Source organism: Dromiciops gliroides, chromosome 3 (assembly GCF_019393635.1).
Source record: "Dromiciops gliroides isolate mDroGli1 chromosome 3, mDroGli1.pri, whole genome shotgun sequence".
Classification (NCBI taxonomy): domain Eukaryota; kingdom Metazoa; phylum Chordata; class Mammalia; order Microbiotheria; family Microbiotheriidae; genus Dromiciops; species Dromiciops gliroides.
The window spans coordinates 659331419-659347668 of NC_057863.1; the positions used below are offsets into that span (position 1 = coordinate 659331419).

General features: G+C 40.4%; 1 long non-coding RNA gene across 1 annotated transcript; it reads right to left on the reverse strand.

Annotated features, from left to right (window-relative positions):
* Window positions 1-11439: 11439 nt before the first annotated feature.
* On the reverse strand, window positions 11440-15437 carry LOC122746614. The gene is made up of 3 exons (XR_006355558.1): window positions 15336-15437; window positions 12796-12836; window positions 11440-12674 (listed from the first exon to the last, which is right to left on the reverse strand). It is a non-coding gene; the product is annotated as an uncharacterized LOC122746614 (long non-coding RNA).
* Window positions 15438-16250: the final 813 nt, after the last annotated feature.

The window sequence follows — 16250 nt, forward strand, 5'->3', positions numbered from 1 at the left end:
ATTATTTTTCAGTATTTTATTATTTTCCAGTTACATATAAGGATAGTTTTCAGCATTTGTTTTCATAGGGTTTTTAGTTCCAAATTTTTCTCCCACCCTCCCTTCCCTCCCTCCTCGCCAAGACAGAAAGCAATCTAATATAGGTTATATATATATATATATATATATATATATATATATATATATATATATATGCAATGTGTGATTTAAGATTCTAAATGTGGATTCTAATCTGTTCCCCCAGTTTTGGGGGAAACTGACTAAAATCACTGATAAAACGAGTTTAGGTTTTTGAGGGTTTATTGAAAAATAGAAAGAAAAAGATTGAGAACAGAATTCCAACAGCCTGGCATTCCTATCTTTCCTCAAATTTCCTGTGAAGTCCTCTGCCACCACCACCACCATCCAGTCAGGAACCAAAAAAAAAAAAGAGAGCTCTCTGCACAGGCTCTCTTTCCTCCTTCCTGTCTCCTCCCAGAAAAAAGGAGGCTCCTCAAGTTGATTGGCTGGTAGCCTTGATAGACAGCACCCATGAGCAAACGTCATTTCCTGACGCCAAGGAAAAGCCACGTGGCCTTGCCCTCTGAGGCATTTTCCTCATGGCGGAGCTTTCCTACAGCAAGTCTCCAGTAGGTGACATCATTCCAATCATTACAGCAATCACATTAAACATATTTCTGCATTAGTCAAATTCTGAGTCAGAGCACAAGGGAAAAAAGAAGGAAAAAAAAGCTAGACCAAAAATAGAAACAGTAAGGTTCAATCTGCATTCATAAACCACAGTTCTTTTTTCTGAATGTTATGAACATTTTCTATTATGAAATTCTTTGAAAATGTTTTGGACCATTGCATTGCTAAAAAGAGCCAAGTCTATCATATTTGTTCATCACACAATCTTGCTATTACTGTATACAATGATCTCCTGGTTCTGATCCTCTCAGTCAGCATGAGAAGATAATACTTCCAACTCATAAGAATTTTCTCAGTATTAGTGCAGCTGAAAGGAATAAATTTAGACAGAGGGCACAGGTGTGAATTGAATAGGAAGGGATGATATCTGAAAAGCATTTACCCTTATTTTCTGTAGGGCAGGCAGGGTGGGGTGGCTTATGTCTGGGGCTAGATTTGGGCTCAGGGCCTCGTGGGTCCAGGCCTGGTGCTTTGTCCACTGTGTCACCTAGCTGACCCATGATGACATCTTCAAAATAAAGTTAAGGGGTAAAAGGAATGTACTGGAAGAAAGGAGAAGAAGGTTGAAGGGTGTAAAGTAACTCAAATAAAAGCCATAAGTAAAAGCTTTTAGAGTGAAGGAGAAAATGGGGAAGGAGCAGGGGAGTGTGAGCCTTATTCTCATCAGAATTGGCTCAAAAAGGGAATAACGTAAACACTCAAGGGGGTATAGTAATATATTTTGCCCTGAGGGGAAGGGGGAGGGGGAGGGGAAAAGGAGGGGTAGAGGTGAAGGAAGAGAGGACAGATTGGGGCAGGGGGCAGTAAAAAGCAAAACACTTTTGAGGAGGGATAGGCTGAAAGAAGATAGAAAATGGAGTAAATATCAAGGGGAGGGAACGGGATGGAGGGTAATACAGGAAGCAATAGTAAGTGTGAAAGAAATGATGAGCAGGATGCCATCAGAAGGTCTTATGAAAAATGCAAACCATCAACAGAGGAAGAGCTGATGGTGTTTGAATACAGATCGAAGTGTGGTTTTGTTTGTTGGTTTCTCTTTCTGGAGTTGTTCTGTCTGTTTTCTTTCACAATTTGATTAATGTGAAGATGCCTGGCATGAATGCACATGTGTGACTTATATTGAATTGCTTGATTCCATAGGGTGAGTGGGGGAGGGAGGGAGGAAGAAAAGTTAGAACACAAAGTTTTTTTTAAAAATCAATGTGAAGAAATGATGAGCAAGTGGATTTCAGAGAAATCTGAAAGGACTCACATGAACTGATGCTGAATGAGATGAGCAGAACTAGCAGAACATTATATACAGTATCAGCAATGTTGTGTGTTGATCAACTGTGATAGACTTGAGTCTTCTCAGCAATACAAAGGACTCATGATGGAAAATGCCCTCCAAATAAAAAAAAACTATGTAATCTAGATGCAGATTGAACCATGCTGTTTTTATTTTTTTTTCTTGTTTTCCTTTTTTAAGGTTTTTTTTTTCCTTTTGCACTGATTCTCCTTTCACAGCATGACTAATGCAGAGATATATTTGGTGTGATTGTACATATATAACCTATATCAGATTACTTGCTGTCTTGGGGAAGGGGCAGGGAGGGGAAAAATAAAATAAATTATTGGTTTTATATGTATATATAATTCTATGGAGGTCATTTCATGTAATTAAAGGAATGAGACTGAGAAGACTTCCATAGTCTTCATCAAACAGGCTATCAAAGCTTTCGTGACATGCAAAAAGATTAAGGACTCCTCTTCCAGTGTCCCTAATTGTTCCCTCACCCTTGTATTTCTCCTTCAGGTTCCTATGGCTAAAGACCCTCAAGGAGTGACCTATGCTCAGCTGAACATAAGAACTTTGAATAAAAGGCAAACAGACCACAAGGGACATTGACAGAGCCTAAAGATTATCCCATTGTGTCCTTAGACTGAGAGTTTGGGACATTTCAAAAGGAAATTGTCTCCCTTCCTCTCTTCTTCACCTGTATCCCATCTGTCCACCAGTACATCTTCCTAAGATTCTCATCTTTGAGGATCCATGATGCCTATTGAGGGTATCCATTTTGATATATATATGTGTGTGTGTGTGTGTGTGTATGTATATATGTATATATGTATATATATATATATATATATATATACACACACACATATATACAAACATACAAGATACATAGAGAGTCAGTGCAGGAGGGGTAATCTCAGAGATGAAGTTAAAAGCACCAGGGAAAGGCTTCTGCAATAGATGGAATTAGAGCTGCATTTTAAAGGAAATCGGGCAAATTAAGAGGTAGATTTGAGGAAGGATAACAGTCCAGTCATAGGGAGGGTCACTACCAAGGCCTGGAGCAAGGAAACTATTGTGTACAAAGATAAAAAACCAATTCAGACAGTGTGGTCAGATCACAGAGTGAGAAGAGGGAAACGAAGGGTAAAAGATTGAGAAAGTGGGCGGCTGCTGAGGCACGAACCCCCAAATTTAAAAAAAAGAAAGAAAGAAGGAAAAGAGGGCAGTTCTTAAATCTCGCAATATTTTCTCTTTACAATGATTAATTTGCATCAATTATTCTTCTGCTTATGTTCCCTTTCCTTGACATAAGTTTGTATTCCCCAAGTTTCTCTCTAAAATAATCACTTTTGCAGCTTCATATTGTAAAATGTCATTCCTTGTTGTTATTTACCACAGTGGGTGCAGCCATTTCTCAGTTGTCTAAAGGACAATCTAGGTTACCCCCTTTGCTTCTTGTCATTTTATTTCCTCCCTTTTCGTCCTTCTTTAGGATTAGGAAGATAAAGCTACTATTAAATGTATTCCCTACTTTCTGTTATCTTCTCCTTTACCCATTTCACTCCAATCACTGCTTATTTTCCTATTGAGTATGAGGTGTTTCTACACAAAATTGTGCACGTATGTGTGTGTATATCTAACCCTTGTTTTGTAACGATTTGAGTGACACCACCTGCTGGAGACTTACTGTAGGAAAGCTCCACCATGAAGAGAAGGCCTCTGAAGGCAAGGCCATGTGGCTTTTCTTTGGCGTCAGGAAGTGACGTTTGCTTGTAGGAGGAAGAGGAGGAGAGGCTGGCTCTCTCAAGCTCTTTTGCCAGGACTCTTATGGAGAGCAGAGCAGGAGAACTGTAGCTACCTGGGAGAGATAGATGAATCTAGGCCTTTCTCTATCTCTTTAACAAATTCTTATTCTTCTTAATAAATGCTTCAAAGTCTAAACTATTGGGGCAGCTAGGTGGCGCAGTGGATAGAGCACCGACCCTGGATTCAGGAGAACCTGAGTTCAAATTCGGCCTCAGACACTTAACACTTACTAGCTGTGTGACCCTAGGCAAGTCACTTAACCCCAATTGCCTCACTAAAAAAATAAATAATAAATAAATAAATTAATTAATTTTAAAAAAGTGTAAACTATTGCTAAAACTTATAATTTATTGGCAACCACTCATTAGATATTTTAGACAGACTAGCTAGAATTTTAGCCCCTTACAGTTTGTACACTTTGATTAAAGCTGAGGTTCATCGGATGCTTACTCCCCTACAGCTACCTGTATGTTTGTATATTTTTCTCAAGCACCTCAAATAGGAAGAATAGATATCTCTTCCACCCTCATGTATACACTAATATGTTCAGTTTATCTTCTCTTCTCTTCTGTCTCTTAAAACCATTTAAACAGTCTGCATCCAAATCCTGTTATTTCATATTTAACTTTGAATATCCTCTGAAGACACTGAAATACTGAATGGGCACTTCTTTCTTTCCTCCCTATTTGAATGCTAGGGAGGGCAGATTCACTAGGACAGAGTGACAGCTAGCAACTGTGCCTTAGCTCTCCCCAAACTTCTTCCACAATGACCAAGAAAATGTGTCAAACCAAAGTCTGAAAAGAAAAAAATATGAAAAATCATGGCAGTTGTACTTTTTTCCAGTATAGGAAACATGGAATATTAACATTCCATCATCATAAATTCCCTTCCTTTCCCTTAAATTCTATATAATTGTAATGATGAATTGTGGTGGTGGTGGTCAGTTGTTTTTTAGCCATTTCTGACTGTTACGCCATTTGGGGTTTTCTTGGCAGAGATACTGGAGTAGTTTGCCATTTCCTTCTTCCATGTGTCTCCATTTTACAGTTGAGGAAAGAGAGGCAAAGAAATTAAGTTACTTCCCCAGAATAACACAGCTAGTAAATGTCTGAATCCAGATTTGAACTCAGGTCTTCCTCACTCCTGACCCTGGACTCTAACACTGTGCCATCTAAATGCCCCCCCTCTCTTTTTTGGGAGAAATTTACTCATACAAATTTCTAGGTTTCTCTTTGCTCTTGAGTTGCTAATCACCTGTTGTTATTGGGGGATTTTGGTTTATTTTTAAAATCTATTCCATTAAAGTACTTTTTTTCTTTATAGGAATACACACAGCTTTACAAGATAAAGTATTCTGAGTTTTGAGGTTACAGATGTTTTGAATATTTTATTTGAAAATCTAGAATAGGCAATGAGGAAGCAAAGTTGCAGAATACAAAATAAATCCACACAAATCATAAGCGTTTATGTATACTACCAACAAAATCCAGTAACACCAGTTAAAAAGAGAAATTCTATTTTAAAATAACTGTGGGCAACATAACATACTTGGGAGTCTACCTGCCAAGACAAACTCAGGAACTATATGACCAAAACTATGAAACACTTTTCACACAAATAAAGTCAGATCAAAACAATTGGGAAAAATATTAATTGCTCATGGATAGGCCAGGCAAATATAATAATAATGACAGTCCTACATAAGTTAATTTATTTATTTAGTGCTAGATCAATCAAACTATCAAAACTATTTTATAGATAAAAAATAATAACAAAATTCACCTGGAAAAACAAAAGTTCAAAGATGTCACAGGAATCTATAAAAGAAATATGAAAGAAGGTCATCTAGCAGAACCAAATCTCAAACTGTATTGTATAGTGGTAATTATCAACACAATCTGGTACTGGCTGAGAAACAGAAAGGTGGGCGGGGGTGGGGGGGCACAGAGACAAGATGGCAGAGGAAAGGAAATAAGTTCTCAGAGCTCCTGACACAATTATTCCAAAAAGCTCCAAACACATTGATAAGACAACTTCTGGAGCAGCAGAACACACAAAAAGACAGGCTGAGATTATTTTCCAGTCAAAGACAGTTGGGCAGGAGAGGGCTGCTCTGTTGAGTTGGTAGTGGAATCCAACCCCATGATTGTGCCAACACACATCCACCTTTCAGGCAGGCTGTGCTAGAGAAACTTATCCCCAAGCTTCCAAATCAGTGTCTCCTGGAACTAAGCTTACAGTCAGGTGAGAGGGCTGAACAGCTGGGTGAGGGGGAAATATCCCAGAAATCCCAGGTCAAGGAGAAAATATGGCAAGCAGCCAGAAAGAAACAATTCAACTATGGTAGAGCCATGGGGAAAGGATAGCACAGGATCTAGCACCTTCTACAATAAAGGATCAGAGGGCATGGAATATAATATTCTGAAAGGCAAAGGAACTGGGATTACAACCAAAAATAACCTACCCAGCAAAACTGATTATAATCTTTCAGGGGAAAAAATGCAACTTCAATGAAAAAGAGGACTTTAAGGTATTTGTGATGAAAAGACCTGAACTGTATAGAAAATTTGATGTTCAAATGCAAGACCCTAGAGAAGCATAAAAAGGTAAACAGGAAAAAAGAAATCATGAGAGATGTTAAAATGTTTACATTCCTACATGGGAAGATGATTTGTCTAAATCATAAGAGCTTTCTGGGTATTAGGACAGATGATAGGAATAAATTTATCCAGAGGGCATAGGTTGGGATTAAGTATGAAAGGATGATATCTGTAAAGAATTTATTTTTTGTTTATCTTTTTTTGGGAGGAGGGGGCAGTTAGGGTTGGTGTGTGCCTTGTGTCTGAGGCCAGATTTGGGCTCGGGTCCTCCTGGGTCCAGGGCAGGTGCTTTGTCCACTATGTCACCTAGCTACCCCATGATGACTTCAACGTAAAAGTGAGGGGGGAGAGCATTGCACAGGGGGAGGGGGAAAGGAGAGAGGTAAAATGGGGTGAAATCTCACATGAAAGAATCAGGAAATGGCTTATGGAGTGGGGGAAAGATGGGGGAGGAGTGGGGAAGTGAATTAATTTTACACTCATCAGAATTAGCTCAAAAACCTTAATCTCACCAGAGTTGGCTCAAGGAGTAAATAATATTCACACTTAAATGGGTGGAGTAATCCCTCTAACCCTGCAGGAAAGTAGGAGGGGAGGGGTGAAAGAAGTGAGAGCAGAGCAGGGGAGGGAGCAGTGACAAGCAAAACACCTTTGAGGAAGGGTAGAGCGAAAGAAGATAGAAAAAGAGTAAATATCATGGGAAGGGGGTAGAATGGAGGGAAACAGTTAATAATAAATGTCAAAAAAATTTGAAGTAGAGGCAAGAGTAAAGTAAAATGATGATAGATGAGGATTGATGATGAGGAGGATTGAATGAAGAAGAGAAGGATTGATTGATAATGATAAGGCTTGATGGATGATAATTGATTAATGATTGATTGATTGATGATGATGGCAAAACATGATACTTACTTTGATGGGCTATTGTGAAGAAAATTCTTTTTCAAGTTTCAGGTACTATAAAAAAAGTTATTTTTTACTGTTGTTTCAATAATCAACCTCATGTGTTCATTGTAAGGAAATCTCTCTTTAAAGTACTATATAAATGTAGTTTACTATTTTAAAAAATAGATGATCAGAATTCTATCAAAAAATCCTGGAGGGACCTGCATGAGCTGATGCTAAGTGAAAAGTACTGTATACAAAAAAGTAATATTGTGAGATGATCTGCTGCGAATGATTCCATTATTTTCAGCAATGTAATGATCCAAGACAACTCTGAAGGACTTATGAAAAATGCAGTCCATCTCCAGAGAGAGAACTGATGGTATTTAAATACAGATTGAAACACAATTTCTTTGGTTACTTTATTGGAAACAGACAAACAAATGATGATCAGGATGCTATCAGAAAAACCTAGAAAGATCTACATGAACTGATGCAGAGTGAAATGTGCTGAAGACAACATAACAGCAATAGTGTAAGATGATCTGCTGTGAATGACTTGGTTATTTTAAGCTATGCAATGATCCAAGATAACTCTGAAGGAATTATAAAAATTGCAGTCCATCTATGAAGAAAGAACTGATGTTGTCTGAAAAAGATTGAAGCATAATTTTTTGATAGTTCCTTAAGATGAAGTTTTGTTGGGATTTTTTGTCTGTTTTCTTTTACAACCTGGCTAATGTGGAGATGTTTTGCATGATTATTCAGGCATAACTTATATTGAGTTGCTTGAGTTCTTGGGAGTGAGGTGGGGAGGGAGGGAGGAAGAGAAGTTGGAAGAAAAAGTTTAAAAAATTGATGTCAAAATTTGTTTTTAAATGTAATTTGGAAAAATAAAATGCTAAGACAAAAACAGAAACAAAAAACACTCCATATGGTCTGACAGGGCCAGGGGTCAGTGAGACTAGCACTCCCTCATTCCTAGAAACTGTCTCCTTTAATGCAACATGAGATCTTGTATGCATTTTGGGCGGCTGCAGGCTCCTGCTGACTACCCTAGAGTTTGCTTCTACTCAGACTCCACATATATCAATCAGAAAATAAACACTGACTGACTGTAAGAGCTATACAGACAATTAGGGTGCTATTAAGAAAGCCAGCATGTGGTGGTGGGGGGCACGGGGGACAGAGCTAAGATGGCAGAGGGAAGCCAGCAAGTTGCGTGAGCTCTCCTTTGGTTCCCTCAAAAAGGACATTAAATCAAGCCTCTAAATGGATTTTGAAACTACAGAATGTACAAAAGGACAGAGAGACACAATCTTCTAGGCCGAGATAATTTAGAAGACTTCAGGAAAGGTTAGTCTCATTCAGGCAAAAAGGGAGCTCAGCACACCTCAGCACAGCACAGAGTGGAGGAGATCTGGCCAAGTCAGCAGGCAGCAATAGGCCACAGCCAAGCAACTGAGGCCCCTTGATCCTAGCTCAGCAACCTGGTGGCACAGCAGGCCAGTGGTGAGATCCACCAGCACCAGCTGAGAGGGTAGGCTGCCAGATTAAGTAATTGTCAAAGAGGAAAAAAAATTTTTTTAAATGTGTTTCCGTCATGTTTTTTTTCATGATTTTTACTCTATTTTCTCTTCTTTTAACCTATTCCTCCTCAAAAGTGTTTTATTTCTGACTGTCCCCTCCCCCGCTCTGCACTCCCTTTTTTCACCCTTCCTTCCTTATCCTCTTCATCCCCTACTTTCCTGTAAGGTTAAGTAGATTACTGCTCCCAATTGGGTGTGAATGTTATTCCTTTTATGAGCCCACTCTGATGAGATTAAGGTCCCTGAGCTAATTCTGTGTTCTAAATTTTTCTTCCACCCTCCCTATGAAATCAAGTAATTCAGTATGTCCTACTTGTGCAGTAATGCAGAACATCTTCACCTTCCTCAGAAGTGTTTTGCTTTTTACTGCTCTCTTTCAATCTGCCCTTCCCTCCTTCCCCTCTCCCCGCTTATCTCCCTCCCCTAGGTAAGGGCTAAAATTCTAGCTATACTGTCTAAAATATCTAGTGAGTGGTCGCCAATAAATTATAAGCTTTAGCAAGCATTAGACTTTTAAGCATTTATTAAGGAGAATAAGAATTTGGAAAAGAGAGGAAGGCCTAGATTCATCTATCTATTAAAGGGAGAATCCATTTGTAGCTCCCTTCTCCACCAGAGTCCTCAGGAAAGAGAGCAAGCCAGGGCGCCAACCTTCTTCCTCCCACAAGCCAATGTCACTTCCTGATGCCCAAGAAAAACCACATGGTGCTGCCCTCAGAGGCCCTCTCCTCATGTTGGAGCTTTCCTACAGTAAGTCTCCAGCAGGTGGCATCATTCTAATCGTTACATCTCCCTCAGGGCAAAAATATATTACTATACCTACTTGAGTATGTATGTTAGTCCTTCTTTGAGCCAATTCTGATGATATTAAGGTTCACTAACTTCCCAACTCCTTCCCCATCTTTCCCTCCCCATCATAAGCTTTTTTCTTGTTTCCTTCATGTGAACTACCTCTCCCCAGACCATCTCTCCCCTTCTCCCTCCCCCAGTCTATTCTTCCTACACCTCAACCCTATTTTAAAAATTTCATCATGGGTTAGTTAGGTGGTACAGTGGGCAAAGCACCAGCCCTGGACCCAGGAGACCCCAGGCCCAAATCTGGCCCCAGACATGACACCCCACCCTGTCTACCCCACAAAGAACAAAATATAAATGCTTTATAGATATCATCCCTTCATATTCAGTTCAGACCTATGTCTTCAGTGAATTCCTTACTGAGATAGTTCTTATGAGTTCGAAGTATTATCTTCCCATGTAGGAATGTACACAGTTTGATGTTTTAACATCCCTCATGAAGTCTTTTCCGTATTTACCTTTTTATGCTTCTCCAGGGTCTTGTATTTGAAAGTCAAATTTTCTATTCAGTTCAGGTCTTTTCATCACAAATACCTGAAATTCCTCTTTTTCATTTAAATCCCATTTTTTTCCTCTGAAAGATTATAATGAGTTTTGCTGGGTACGTGATTTTTTTGGCTGTAGTCCCAGTTCCTTTGTCCTCTGGAATGTCATATTCCATGCCCTCTGGTTCTTTAATATAAAAGCTGCTAAATCTTGCTTTATCCTTATTGGAGCTCCACAGTATTTGAATTCCTTTTTTCTTGCTGCTTGCAATATTTTCTCCTTGACCTGGGAGTTCTGGAACTTGGCTATAATAGTCCTGGAGGTTTTCCTTTTGGGATCTCTTTCAGGAGGTAATCAGTGAATTCTTTCAATTTCTATTTTAGCTTCTGCTTCTAGAATATCAGGGAAATTTTTCCTCAAAATTTCTTGGAGGATGGTGTCTAAGCTCTTGCTTTGGTCATGATTTTCAGGTAGTTAAATGATGTTCAAATGATCTCTCCTAGATTTATTTTCTAGGTCAGCTGTTTTTCCAAGGAGATATTTCACATTGCCCTCTATGTTTTCATTCAATTGGATTTGCTTTACTGTGTCTTGGTTTCTCATAAGGTCACTAGCTTCCATTTGTTCAATCCTAATTCTTAGGCAATTGTTTTCATTAGTTTTTTAATCTCCTTTTCCATTTGGCTTTTTAAACTGTTGACTTTTTTCTCATGACTCTCCTGCATCACTCTCATTTCTCTTTCCATTCTTTCCTCCTCCCCACATCTTCCATCTCTCCTACTTTCTCTTCAAAGTCCCTTTTTTAGAGCTTCCATGGCCTGAGACCAGTTCATATTTTTATTGAAAGCTTTGGATGTTGGAGCTTTGACCCTGTTATTATTTTCTTCTGAGGGGGTATTGTGGTTTACCTTTACCCCAAAGAAATTTTCAGTGGTATTCGGCTTTCTCTGCCTACTCATCCTGGCTTACTATTTCTTGGCTTTTAACTCCTTCTTAAAGTGTAGCGCTGCTTCCAGGACACACTGTTCAAGCTACAGCATGGCCCAGGGGGTGATTAGGGTTCTTCTCAGCCATCCTGGCCTGTGAGTAACCACCGCTGCTTTCTCTTTGACTGGGAAACAGAAGTCTGATTGAACTCTGATTCTCTATGGTCCGAAGGTTGGCATGCTGGTTCCCCTCCCCCACTGAGCCACCACCACTCAATTCAGCCCACTGGTTTAGACCCAGGGTGCATTGCCCCAACTCCAGCAGAGACTGCCTCCACTTCATCCTGGCCTACCGCAGAACCCCCTCACCAGTCTGTGATCGGAGCTTCAGAAGCTACTGGTGCTGAAGACTCTGACAGGCGCTGGAAACACTGTCCTTGGCTGGGTCAGCCTGATCAGTAGGTGATCAGAATTTCCCTCTTTTGCTGAGAAATAGTCTCCTTCTGTTCTTATGTGCATTAGGCTGTTTTTTGTTTTTGTTTTTTACTGCCTGTTTCTATCATCTTAGACAGACATTCACACAACCCTCTCCTCATCTGGTCACATTAACTAAAACTTTCAATACCCTGAACCCAGAGATGTCTCCATGCCCTGGGACACCTTAGGGCTCAGGACCACGTGTGGGGCACAGAGAAAGGCTAAGGTTTGTCCCACCTCCTAGTCTTGGGATGTTTATCTTCAAGAGTGACTCTCTGTGCTGCTCACCTCTGGAAGGCTGAGCCAAATCAGGGCCCACAGCTTCTCCAGGACTCACAGGTGTCAGAGGGTCAGAATCAGCTCTCAGTCAGGAATTATCATGGCTCCCCAGGTCCCATGCCAACATGGACAGACATCCTTGTGACCCTATCTCACAGAAGTTTGAGAAGTCACTGCTCTGTCCCCTTTCCTCCCTGACCAGCCTTGCACAGACATTTGTCCTTTGTCCTACAAGCTACCCAGCCCACTTCTTCTAAGACAACTTTACTCTAAGGCATGTTTTTACTCTCCAGTTCAGCTGTAGGGCTGCCCACAATCCAGCTGCACTGACCTGTCAGAATCTACTTGACATATCAACAGGTGTCTTCTGGACCTGCCTCTCCACCTCTCCTGCTGGTGTCAGATGCCCTTCTGTCACAGTCTCAGAGATGATCTCTGCTCTGGGGAAGAGCTGATGGATCCATTCTCATGGGAGTGTGTGTATGTTTGGGGGAGGGGTGTAGAGGCAGAAAAGTCAGTCTCCACTTCTTTTGTTTGCTGATGCCAAACTGTCCACAGCTGAAGACCGGTGAGTGGTTTGGAACTGTCAGCTAGCAGGTGGGGAAGATGAACTGAGGAAGGCTATGGGGCATTTCCAAAGGCTTTTGAATAGAAAAGTCACATTCTTGTGTCAATGAAGGCCTCTGATCTTCTGTTCCTCAGACTCCATCCAAAAGAATTATAGTGTGGGAAATCCCATAGGAATTGCCCTGGCCACCCTGGTCCTTTTAAGCCCAGGGATCATGCTGGCTGAGGCCTACACCAACAGGAGGAAGATGTGAGAAAATAATTAGTAATGAAGAATTTTTGGATAAAGCACCAGCCCTGCATTCAGGAGGACCTGAGTTCAAATCCTGCCTCACACACTTGATACTTACTAGCTGTGTAACATTGGGCAATTCACTCAACCTTCATTGCCCTGCAAAAAAAAAATTAAAAATGAATTTTTAGGAAAAACCCAGACATGTTAGTTGTATCTGTTCTCTCCCCCTTCCAGGAAACCAACCTGGGATGAGCCTTCAGCTTAACTAAGGGAATGCAGAGTGATCCTTCTGATTGTCTAGGGGAGAAACACACCTACAAGATTGGAATTGGATCTCTAGGACCCCCCCCCCCCCCGCCCCAGGTCAAGTCAATCAATGGATTTGAATGATACTAACCAATTATCTTAGATAAATGTGTGGTGACCTGCCTCTACCAAAAAGAGGATAAAAATCCTCGGGGACAGGAAACTATCTGTCTTTCTCTCCAGTCTCTTTTTCCTGGGACCCTCTTGAACTCACCACACACCCTCCCCTCTCCCTCTGGGCCAAAATGTATTGGGTATATAATTGGCCTGTAACCTTGTGACTTAGTGAAAACGTTTGTAAATGCTACGTGCTCAGTACTTTATTGATATGTGATATTAATAAATGCTTATTGCCAAAAATGGTTGCAATAGCCATTAATCTATAAGTAGCAATATTTTAGAAACCCCAGCCTAATTCCCCAGTAATTTAGACAGAAACAGCTTTTCTCACAGTATTTTAACTAACAAAAGAAGTTGGGGCTGAGCTCCCTAAAGGGACCCAAAAAGAACCAAAGCTTGAGCAGCCAGGCCAGGAATGTAGAAGCCAGAGAAGGGAGGAGGGAGGACCACATGTTTGCTTCCTAGCACACACTGGATAGAGCACATAGCATCTGAGGTTCTCTGGAAATGATGCCACCTCAGGGCATTTTCATACACAGTGACCCCTTCTTGGACTACCATCCCAGCTCCCTTTTGTCTTCTGCCATCACCAGCTTCCTTCCATGGGCTTCTTGGGTACCAAGTTCTACCCAGACCCCAATAGGCACTTCTCTCCCTCCCCCCAGTTCTTGGGGTCTTAACTCTCTAGAAATGACTGCATTACAATGGTTTACTTAAATCTGCTCATTGTGTACATTTTGTATCACTTCCCCTCTCTCCCCAATAGAATGTAATTTCTCTGTGGGCAGGGACAATGTTTTTCTTTCCCTTTTATCTTTTTAATCAACAGTTCTAACATTGTCCTTTGCACATAGCAGACACATAAATATTTGTTGAATGGATGAATCAATAAATGATACAATATAATATGGTAAACATTGATGAAGGTGTCAGGCAATGTGCTAAGCACTAGTGATGCAAATAAAAAAAGGAAAGATAATCCTGCCCTTTAAGGATCTTACAGTTGAAGGAAGAAATGAATAAACTAAAAGCAGGTGAAGTGGAGCCACAGGGTACCTGGCCCTGGGCATGATGACGATGGCAGAGTCAAAACCAAGTAGCTGGGGGCAAATGAAGAGATGACTGGCATTGTCAGCCCTCCATAAAGGGAAGTGATGGGAAGAGGCTTTTGCTCCTCCTCTCTGCAGGAATGAATGAATAAATGAGTGAAAGGGCTCTGGACTAAGCTCATCTGGACCCATCTGGATACTATAACTCACAATTCTGAGTTGTGTTCTGCCCCCTCCCCTTGCCCAAGGCTCACTACTTCTGTCCCTCCCTTGTGCTCATATTCACTGGTACTAAAGTTTTACTCAGACCTTTTTCTTTCTTCATTAGAGGGCTTTCAAAGTGTCTAAAGGTAAATAAAGTTAAAAATACAACCAAAACTCAAGGCATCTATTACCTCCTCCTCTTTCTTCTTCCTCCTCCTCCTCTTCTTCTTTGTTTTCATTATTATTATTATTATTATTATTATTATTATTATTATTATTATTATTATTATTATAAGCTAGTCTAATTTTCTCCAGGACTTGTGAGTCTAAAGTCAAATTTGGAAGGTCTCCTGTCCACCAGCCCTTTGGAGGGTCAGGCTGCTTGTCTCTTGGGGCATGACATTCTCTCCAATTCTAGTCTGCCTTTTCTAGTAGCCAAGATGATAAGGAACAGATTCTGTCCAAGCCTCCTTGGCAAGGGTCTATGGGGACCTGGGGACCTTGAAACCAGTTTTGCTTTGTTTTCTTTAAAACAACTTTTGGGCTTGTAGGATATAATTTGGCATTAATCATATTGATTGAGGGCAGGTAGGTGGCTTAGTGGATAAAGCACCAGCCCTGGATTCAGGAGCACTTGAGTTCAAATCCTGCCTCAGACACTTACTAGCTGTGTGACTCTGGACAAGTCACTCAAACCTCATTGTCCCAGAAAACAAAACAAAACAAAATCATATTGATCTTGATTTTGATCATGTGTGTTTTGAATCTAATTTTCCTTTAAATTAACCAGTTGATGAGGGCAGAGCCAAGATGACAGAGGAAATGCAGTGACTTGCCTGAGCTCTCCCCAACACCCTCCAAATACCTTCAAAAATGCCATAAGACAATTTCTGGAACAGCAGAACACACAAAATGACAAGGTGAAATAATTTTCCAGCCAAAGACAACTTAGGTCTGCAGGAAAGGTCTGTTGTACCAAGGTAAGAATGATGGGCAGTCCAGCTCAGGCTGTGCCAGTGCAGACTCAGCCCCAATCCCTGTATCCAGGAACAACAAGCCTTGTTATCCTCTGAATTAGCAGCAGCAGCAGCAGCAGCAACAAGAACTGCTTCTGGAACTCAGCCTTCAAACAGTAAGAGACATGTAAGAAAATTTCTGAACTGCAATATAAATGATTAAATTTTCACTCAAGGAAAATGACTTTTTGTAATTCTGAGATTACCCAATCCGACTAGCATTACCTTACTATGTTGTTAGAAAAAAAGGGCAATGAGAACATCATACTCTAAGGAATGACGAAACCAAGTGGTGTTTCAAAATCTAGACTTGGGAAAGAGATAAAAGAAAAAAGAATCAAAGAAAAGTTTGCATATTTGGTGAATGGAAATAATTTGAACCATTTATTCAAAAGAACACAGCCCTAAGATTTCCTGGATATTTGAGTTTTAGAAAACTATATGAAGGAACTTTTAGAATATCTCAGTACAGAGTTCTCAGGACATCTGAACATTTGGAACTCTAGGCTGCTCAGCACACTCCCAATAGAGTATCATAATATGTATTTTCCCAGGGACTCCAAACTCTCCACCCACAGGTTTCTAAAACCCTTGGATTTTTTCAGATGAAATTTTCCACTTCTGCAGCCTGTGGTCACTGAGTCTTAAAGTCTCCCTGTTCCTCTGGCTTCAGGCTGGTTATGTTCATGAACTTTCAGTCAGAAACATTTTTAAGCACCTATATATCAGGTCCTGTACTAATACATGGTCAATGTTTCAATATGTGCCATGTACTCCTGAGAAAAAGGTATATTCCTTTTTATCCCCATTCAATTTTCTCCAGATATCTATCTTATCTAAATTTTCTAAAATTCTATTCACCTCTTTATCTTCTT